General features: G+C 42.1%; 1 long non-coding RNA gene across 1 annotated transcript; it reads left to right on the forward strand.

Moving 5' to 3' along the window:
• Nucleotides 1-2,641: 2,641 nt before the first annotated feature.
• On the forward strand, nt 2,642-9,433 carry LOC108528239 (uncharacterized). The gene is made up of 3 exons (XR_001885077.1): nt 2,642-2,769; nt 8,555-8,663; nt 9,223-9,433. It is a non-coding gene; the product is annotated as an uncharacterized LOC108528239 (long non-coding RNA).
• The last annotated feature ends 309 nt before the right edge of the window (nt 9,434-9,742 follow it).

Consider the following 9,742-nt stretch of genomic DNA (forward strand, 5'->3'; position numbering starts at 1 on the left):
CACTAGATCACAAACTCCATGAGGGAAAAGATATTGTCTTATTCACTGTTGAATGGCCAGTGCTTAGAATAGTCTCTTCCTATAATACTCAATAAATATTTGTTGAATGAATACATTTATTAATATTATTTATACTCAGTCAGTTATTCCCTTCTTAAAACATTCTTTCTGTCTTCATCCACAGAAAATCATATTCTTACTTTCTTCTGGAAATTCCTTAGTTCCCTTCCTTTCTTTGTATATCCCTGAAATGTTTGTATTCTTCAGAGTTCAGCTCTTGCCCCCTCCTTCTCTTAAAGGCTTCTTGGGGGACTTCTTATATATCTGTGCCTTCAAATATCATGTGTATATATATGTGTGTGTGTGTGTGTGTATTCTGATTACTTCCATATCTTCATCTCTACTCAAATTAATTTTAATATCTTTAGACAATTTAGTCAATTACCTGTAGAATGATTTGATATTTCTCTGGCGTTTAAAAATATATATCCAGGGCCAGGTGGGGTGGCTCACACCTGTAATCCCAGCATTTTGGGAGGCCAAGTCAGGCAGATCACCTGAGGTCAGGAGTTCAAGACCAGCCTGACCAACATGGAAAAACCCTGTCTCTACTAAAAATACAAAATTAGCTGGGCATGGTGGTGCATGCCTCTAGTCCCAGCTGCTTGGGAGGCTGAGGCAGGAGAATTGCTTGAGCCCAGGAGGTAGAGGTTGTGGTGAGCTGAGATCATGCCATTGCAGTCCAGCCTGGGCAACAGGAGTGAAACTCCAACTCAAAAAAAAAAAAAAAAAAAAATAACATATATATCTCCAAAATGAAACTTTTATTTTTTTCAGAACTTTATGTAGAAAATGTGAAATGAAAAATAAGTAATTAGTTGGAAGCCAAAATATCACCATAATTGCTTAGAAATGCTAAATTGGAGGGCACTGTGTGAGTGACAGATGAGCCCCAGAATTATACAGACCCACCTCTTCAGTTCTGAACCAACAAGTTNTGAGGCAGGAGAATTGCTTGAGCCCAGGAGGTAGAGGTTGTGGTGAGCTGAGATCATGCCATTGCAGTCCAGCCTGGGCAACAGGAGGGAAACTCCAACTCAAAAAAAAAAAAAAAAAAAAAAAATAACATATATATCTCCAAAATGAAACTTTTATTTTTTTCAGAACTTTATGTAGAAAATGTGAAATGAAAATAAGTAATTAGTTGGAAGCCAAAATATCACCATAATTGCTTAGAAATGCTAAATTGGAGGGCACTGTGTGAGTGACAGATGAGCCCCAGAATTATACAGACCCACCTCTTCAGTTCTGAACCAACAAGTTGAGCATAGACTATATTTAGTTACAAAGAAACCACATTCTCTTTTTCATGGGTGTTATACAATCCTACACCAATATGACTGTGGAGTTGCTGAAGGTTAAGAAACTGTCTCCACCGTATGTTCTTAAGCAATCATGAACTAACTTGAGAACATTTGGTGGTGGCTCATTCTTGAGTTTGATAACAAAAACCTAAACCCCAAGATTAGTTATGCCATCATTCTCTTCTTAAGGATGTACAATGGAGTTTGGGGCAGCTAACACACTGTTGACAGCTTTGACATTAACAATTTACTTCCCTAGTTTTCTGAAACTCAACTCTTTTGAAGTTTAAAAACAGCAAATATTGTACATTCCCTGAAGCCTAAAACAATGGCAGAAATAAAATTTTATTTTTTCTATAATTGAATCCTTATCACAGCTGTGCTTACTAAGGACTCTGCTCAGCATCTGCTCAGTCTCTGCATGGGTCACACATGTGTACTTAGGCCACTTGCTAATTTAATGTCAAGCTATAGCCACCTGCACCTCAAAAATCCTCTCCTGAGATGCCCATGACTTTGCAGAGACCCTGTTCTTCTACACCTGTCCCTAGGAGCAGCCTCTGCTAATGCAGACAGAGCTGGAGGTTGAGAATTGTCTTTATGAATGGTAAAGAATAAATTTGGATAATATGACTTGTTGTGAGTGTCAAAGAAGCTTGAAGGCACAACCACAGAACTAGGGGAATTTACCTTGTGGATCAAGGCAGTGCCAAGCCACAGCAGGCCTTCCCACATGAAGGAGGTATCCAAGAGGAGAAGCACAGATCCCTAGTTTCCCTCCTCAGGCTGGCTTTTTAAAGGATAAGGATGGAGTTGCTGAGATGGACATGCCTGGCTTATTTTCCCAAAACTACCCATAGGAAATTCACTCTACTTTTCTAGGAGAGGAGTAAGGGGTAAAGCAAGAGGCTTGGTATGTTTAGAATAAATCTCTCTGAAGTAAAATTAGGAGAGTGGGGAACAAGGATTTCCCTCTAACACTATGCTTCTTCTAAGACGTGGTTAAAGTATGACCGACCATCCACTCAATCATCTAAACCAGCAATGAGTGGATATTCTACATCTGTGTCACTCAGCACTGTAGCCATTAGGCACATATGGCTATTGAGATCTTAAAATGTGGCTACTACAAATTCAGGTATGTTATAATTGTAAAATATAGACTGGATTTTGATTGCAAAAATGCAATATATCTCATATATACACACATATATACACATATATATATACACATATATACACACACACACACACACACACACACATATATATATATTTTAGACGGAGTCTTGCACTGTTGCCTGGGCTGTAGTACAGTGGTGCAATCTCGACTCACTGGAACCTCTCTGCCTCCTGGGTTCAAGCGATTCTCTTGCTTCAGCCTCCTGAGTTGCTGGGGTTACAGGTACCCGCCACCATGCTCGGCTAATTTTTTGTATTTTTGGTAGAGATGGGGTTTCACTCTTTTGACTAAGCTGGTCTCGAACTTCTGACCTCGTGATCCAGCTGCCTCAGCCTCCCAAAGTGTTGGGATTATAGGCGTGAGTCACCGCACCTGGCCTCATTAATATTTTTATATTGATTGCATGTTGAAATGTGTATTAGTCAGGGTTCTCTAGAGGAACAGAACTGATAGGATACATATACATATGAAAGGGCATTTATTAAGGGTTATTGACTCACAGTGTCACGAGGTGAAGTCCCACAATAGGCTGTCTGCAATCTGAGGAGCAAGGAAGCCAGTCCAACTCCCAAAACCTCAAAAGTAGGGAAGCCAACAGTGCAGCCTTCATTCTGCAGCTGAAGGCCTGAGAGCCCCTGGCAAACCACTGGTGTAAGTCCAAGAGTCCAAAAGCTGAAGAACTTGGAGTCCGATGTTCTAGGGCAGGAAGCAACCAGCATGCAAGATAGACGAAGGCTGGAAGACTCAGTGAGTCTGGTCTTTCCACGTTCTTCTGCCTGCTTTTATCCTACTGCACTGGCAGCTGATTATATTGTGCCCATCCAATTGAAGGTGGGTCTGCCTTTCTCAGTCCACTGACTCAAATGTTAATCTCCTTTGGCAACACCCTCACAGACACACCCAGGAACAATACTTTACATCCTTCAATCCAATCAAGTTGACACTCAATATTAACTATCACAAAATGACAATACTTTGGATATATAAGGTTGAATAAAAAGTAATATTAACATAAATGTCACCATTACATACATGGCTTGCATTGGACAGCACTATTGTAAACCAATGGTTCTTAAATTAAAATGAGGAATCTATTGCAGATTGATACTTTTATAAAATTCAAATTAAAATATCTTGTTATAAAACACATTAAACCTTTCCTCTGGATCCTGTACTTATTTCATTGCCTGCTGCTAAAAAAGAGTTTGGTTCTGGCCCTGATCTGAAGAGCTTACTAAGAAGTACAAGTAGAAATAGTTCTAGATGTCTCTTCCTTTCATAGGAACCATAAGTAATAAAGTCCTATCAATTCTTCCTCCTGTGTATCCTATGTGCATCCTCTCCTCTTCATTCCCATTGCATCTTCCTTAGAGAGACCTTTATTTCCTTCCTAGATTATTGTGAGTGATTACTAAATAGTCTCATTGCCTGCACTCTCATAATCCCTCTACTTAAAACCCTGCAACTCCTCCTCATGCCTCCTGGTCAAAGTACAAAATTCTCCTAGGACCCTCAAGTCACAGATTAATTGACCCCTGCCTGCTCATTCAGGCCACCTTTCCCCGATTCCCCACTAGAGTAGCAGCCAGCAATTCCTGATCTCAACCATGGCGTCCTCTATAGAAAACATGATCTCATGTAATCCTTGTAAGAATCTGACATGCTGGCAATATTTTTCCTATGTTACAGATTTTTAAAACCAAAGATCAGTCTACCGGAGTAAATTGTTCAAAAATATTCAGGTAGTAAGGAGCAGTGTTAGGATTTGAACTTGAGTCTGTCTAATTCAAAAGGCTATGTCCCTCCCACATGATGTGGTGCTGCTTGGAGTTCCTCTAGCCCCCTCTTATTTCTGGCTTTAGCACATGCTATTCTCTCAGTTCTCCATCTTCTATTCCTGATCCATTTAGGCTTTTCTTGTAATACCTGAGCTAATCACCAACCACCACCTGATGTATTTCTTGAGACCTCCTGACCCCCAAAGCCTAGCTTCTTCTGGGACCCTTTCAGCTCCTTCATAACACTAAACACACCACTTGGTAGTTGGGGGTCTTATTTATTTCCCCTTCTGATTCCTCCTGATGCAGAAACCATCCTTTGTGCTTAGCACGATGTCTATCATGTGAGATGGTTAATAACTCATTCATTCATCTTTTCATGTATCCAACTAATAATTATTAACACAGACAAAGGCCCTGTCTTCATGGAGCCTACCTTGTAGTGAAAGGAAATTGAAAGAATGAACTAAAAATTTAAAAATGCATGTGTGTGCAAGATGGCTGAATAGGAACAGCTCCAGCCTCCAGCTCCCAGCGTGAGTGACACCAAAGACCGGTGATGTCTGCATTTTCAACTGAGGTACCGGTTTCATCTCACTGGGGAGTGCCGTACAATTGGTGCTGGTCAGCTGGTGCAGCCCGACCAGTGAGAGCTGAAACAGGGCGAGGCATCACCTCACCTGGGAAGCCCTAAGGGGAAGGGAATGCCTTTTCCTAGCCAAGGGAAACTGAGACACACAACACCTGGAAAATCGGGTAACTCCCACCCTAATACTGCGTTTTACCAAGGATCTTAGCAAATGGCACACCAGGAGATAATATCCCACACCTAGCCCAGAGTGTCCCACGCCCACGGAGCCTCCATCATTGCTAACACAGCAGTCTGAGATCTAACTGAAAGGCAGCAACAAGGCTGGGGGAGGGGTGCCCACCATTGCAGTCTTAAGTGGGTAAACAAAGCCACCACAAGGAAGCTCAAATTGGGTGGAGCCCACCGCAGCTCAAGGAGGCCAGCCTGCCTCTGTAGACTCCTCCTCTGGGGACAGGGAATGGCTAAACAAAAAACAGCAGAAACCTTGGCAGAGATAAATGCCCCTGTCTGATAGCTTTGAAGAGAGCAGTGGATCTCCCAGCACAGAGGTTGAGATCTGAGAATGGACAGACTGCCTGCTCAAGTGGGTCCCTGACCCCTGAGTAGCCTAACTGGAAGACATCCCACACTAGGTGCAGACCGACACCTCACACCTCACATGGCAAAGTACACCCCTGAGACGAAGCTTCCAGAGCAAGAATCAGACAGCAACATGTGCTGTGCAGCAATATTGTATCTTCTGCAGCCTCCGCTGCTTATAACCCGGCAAACAGCATCTGGAGTGGACCTCAAGCAAACTCCAACAGACCTACAGCTGAGGGTCCTGACTGTTAGAAGGAAAACTAACAAACAGAAAGGACACCCACACCAAAACCCCATCAGTATGTCACCATCATCAAAGACCAAAGGCAGATAAACCTACAAAGATGGGGAAAAAGCAGTGCAGAAAAGCTGGAAATTCAAAAAATCAGAGCGCATCTCCCCCTTTGAAGGAATGCAACTCATTGCCAGCAACAGAACAAAGCTGGACAGAGAATAACTTTGACGAGTTGAGAGAAGAAGGCTTCAGTCAATCAAACTTCTCAGAGCTAAAGGAGGAACTACATAACCAGTGCAAAGAAACTAAAAACCTTGAAAATAGAATGGATAAATGGATAACCAGAATAATCAATGCAGAGAAGACTTTAAAAGAACTGATAGAGATGAAAACCATAGCACAAGAAATATGTGACAAATGCACAAGCTTCAGTAACCGATTCGATCAACTGGAAGAAAGAGTATCAGTGATTGAAAATCAAATGAATGAAATGAAGTGAGAAGTGAAGTGTGGAGAAAAAGAAGTAAAAAGAAATGAACAAAGTGTCCAAGAAGTATGGGATTATGTGAAAAGACCAAATCTACATCTGATTGGTGTGCCTGAAAGTGACGGGGAAAATGGAACCAAGTTGGAAAACACTCTGCAGGATATCATCCAGGAGAACCTCCCCAACCTAGTAAGGCAGGCCAACATCCAAATTCAGGAAATACAGAGAACTCCACAAAGATACTCCTCAAGAAGAGCAACTCCAAGACATATAATTGTCAGATNTTGTGCACATGTACCCTAGAACTTAAAGTATAATAAAAAATAAAATAAAATAAAATAAAAATTCATGTGTGTGTGTGTTTGTGTGTGCGTGTTCTGCTTGCTTGTTCTTCCTCTAGGTGTTTTAGCACACCACTTACCCTAATGATATTCACCAAGGGCACTCAATTTGTACTGCTCCAGCCAGCTGCTGTGTGCCAGTGCAGCCATCTGCTTTCTCTCGTTGCCATCCCCAGGCAGGCAGCCTGTTGGACAGGGGCATGGTCATTCCTTCTTTTCCCATTTGTTCAGTGTCTCTGGAATCAGTTTTCTCCTTTTCATTTTGGGAATGTCTCAGGCGTGCCCAGGAAATTTCCTTCCAGCTCCTCTCCATCACCTTGTCATATGTCAGATGTGCTCAGCAAAATTGTCTATGCTCTTGAGGACAGGCTGCTCAGTGGACCATAGAACCTCAGCTTCATTCTCTGCATCAGCCAGACTTGGCATAAGCCATGACCTGTTTCAGCCTCAGTTTTCTTGTCTGTAAAATGAGAAGATTAGACTATTCTAAAGTTGATGCTTGGAACCCTTTTCTTGTATAAAATCTAAACAGTCTTGTATAAAATCTAAACAGATACAACAGATTTACTCATCCGTCAGCAATATTTACTGAGCACCACTATGTTCCAGGCATTGTCTTGGGTGCTGATTATAAAGCAAAGAACACAGTAGTCTTAATTCTCTTCAGGGTTATGCCCCAACTGGAGGAAGCAGATAGATAAGTGAATGCATGGTTATGTCAGGTGGTGATGAGAAAGTCACAGTACAATACCCAGGGTAAAGTGAGTGGGGAGTGTCAATGGAGAAGTGGATAGAGACTATTTTGTGTAAAACAGATAAGGTGACCTCTGAGCAGAGACCTGAAGGAAATGAGAACTACTTGGAAATCTACCCCACTAGTCATATAGAGTCCCCAACCATATGCCCTGCTACTCATGCCACACCGCCCTTCCACGTCACTCTATTATTTCAAGTTATGATACAGATGGACATTCCTTTTCCTCAGGAAAGCTCTCAGAATGACAGAAAAGTCCATCGGTTATGCTCAACACTCTTCAACATCCCCAACTCCACTGCACATCTGCTCTTTCTTTGTTCCTTGTCTTGCACAGAGAGGAGAATGACTGGTGAACAGGAGTAGCCCAAACTCGTGTCACAACCTGCTGGGACCGGGGGAAGGAAGTACCTTCACACGGAACAGCCCCTTTTTGTAAACATTTTCCCTTCCCCTCCAGGAATAACGTTTGAGCGGTTATTTATAGAAGATATATTGACACAGAAGACTGCAGAGAAGATTTGTAGCGTGCTTCAGGGGGCAAATGCGTATAGTGGGCTGTATGTCTCCTCAACCCTTCTCAGCTAAGCCCACCTACTTGGGGTGCTGTCTAGTTCAGGAAAATCACTAAGTGATTTATGTGTCCTCATACTTGCCTTTCAGACCATGTCCCACCCCTAAGGAGTTTCTAGGACAAGGATGGTAAAGTGAATGGAACTTCCTATCTTTGACTGTTTTCACTACTCCTTCTCATTAACCTATATGGAGCTTCACTGCCATTCATAATGTTCACGGTGATCTTAGCATAGCATTTCATTCGGTGAGGCTACTAGATATAGTCACCTTTCAATTCCTCAGAAGTCCGAAGTTCAATGGCAGAGAGTTAAGCTTTGACAGGTCTCCCATCTGCTTCCTCTGTGTGCCCCCACACTAAGAACCCCAAATAAAACTGAGCAAGATAGTGACATGTTAGGTAGAAAGAAACAGTCCAGAGTCTTTCATTCATTTTAACAGGTGTTTGAGTAAACTAGTACTAGATCAATTTATTAGTTGAGCCACTAGTGGACTTGGGACACACAATTTACCTGTGTTGAAGAGAAGCCTCAGACTTAAGGCAGCTTGGTCACCCATAGGTTAGACACACACACACACACACACACACTGAATGAGATTCTTTTGCCCACCCCCAACTCATTTTTCAGAGTGATTGTTTCAGGTCCATTTATTTTCCTCTGCAGAGCAAACCAGTGAAAAAATGGCCTTCTCACTCCTGAGAGACCTTTCACCCGGCTTTCTACTTTTGAATTCTCTCCATAGCTGGTTTCCTCTTAGGCCCCGATAGAGCAGGTGAATATAAATGACTGTTCAGCTGAGGAGGGAGGGGACATTTTATTTTCCAGTTGTAACTGAAGAAAGGAGATGGGGTGATTTGTAATGTAAAGGATCAGGTTTAAGCTAAGGTCCTTGAAAATGGTGGGAGCTAGAAATCAATTAAAGAAAGAAGCAAATAGTGATGTTAGCTAATATTCGTTGGTTCCTTACTGCATGCTGGGTATGCAGTAAGGATACTACATTTTAAATGTAAAAAAGTGCGTGTAAACCGTGAACCATTCACAGGATACTGTGAACATTGTGCATGCACTATTCACTTTGCCCTCATCACAATTCTCTGAAGTAAAGACAACTGTCACCCCCAGTTTATAGATGAAGAAGTTGAGACAGCAGGAGATTAAATAACTTGCACACATCATGTGCTTAGCAAGCAGAGCAGCTGCGGAGGAACCTAGCTGGTTCCAGGGCCCCTGTACCTCACCTCTCTATAGTACCTCTTTGCTGAATGATTTGCTATGTTTTTGGGATGCCTGCCAAAAAAGACCAGTTCCTGATGGCTCAATTTTCATTGCAGTCCCTGAATCACACAGGCATGCTGACTACATTCTTTCCTGGTACAAACCATCGAGCGGGAAACACACAGCAAGAAGCATCTTCAGGTCACAAGATCGGTAACACCATCTACCTGGATTTTTTCAAAAGCAGCAGAATATTTAGTTTTCTATTTCAGTGGCTTCTAACAGAGATCATTGTTTGCACAAGATTAAATTTATGCAGTCATCTTATGTTAGTGTGTGATGTGGGACGATGGTATATGTGGCAAGGTTTGCTCAGGTCACCCTTGTAGAAAGCGGCCTCAGTGTGATTCAGAGGTGATTGGAATCTGGGAAGGATCTTAGAGTAGGAGACAAATTTGTCTCCCCAGGTTTTATGGCTACAATGAGGCAAAAAGTATATTTTGTTGGGGAGAGAAATAAAACAAGAAAACTTCCGGATTTATAGATTTAAGCTGTGAGTTTTCAAAAATTCACTATAAGCTCTGACATGAGGTTGACAATTTCCTGTTCTCTGTTGTTGGCTCCTTTGGTTATAAA

Source organism: Rhinopithecus bieti, unplaced genomic scaffold (genome assembly GCF_001698545.2).
Source record: "Rhinopithecus bieti isolate Rb0 unplaced genomic scaffold, ASM169854v2 scaffold_1673, whole genome shotgun sequence".
Classification (NCBI taxonomy): Eukaryota; Metazoa; Chordata; class Mammalia; order Primates; family Cercopithecidae; genus Rhinopithecus; species Rhinopithecus bieti.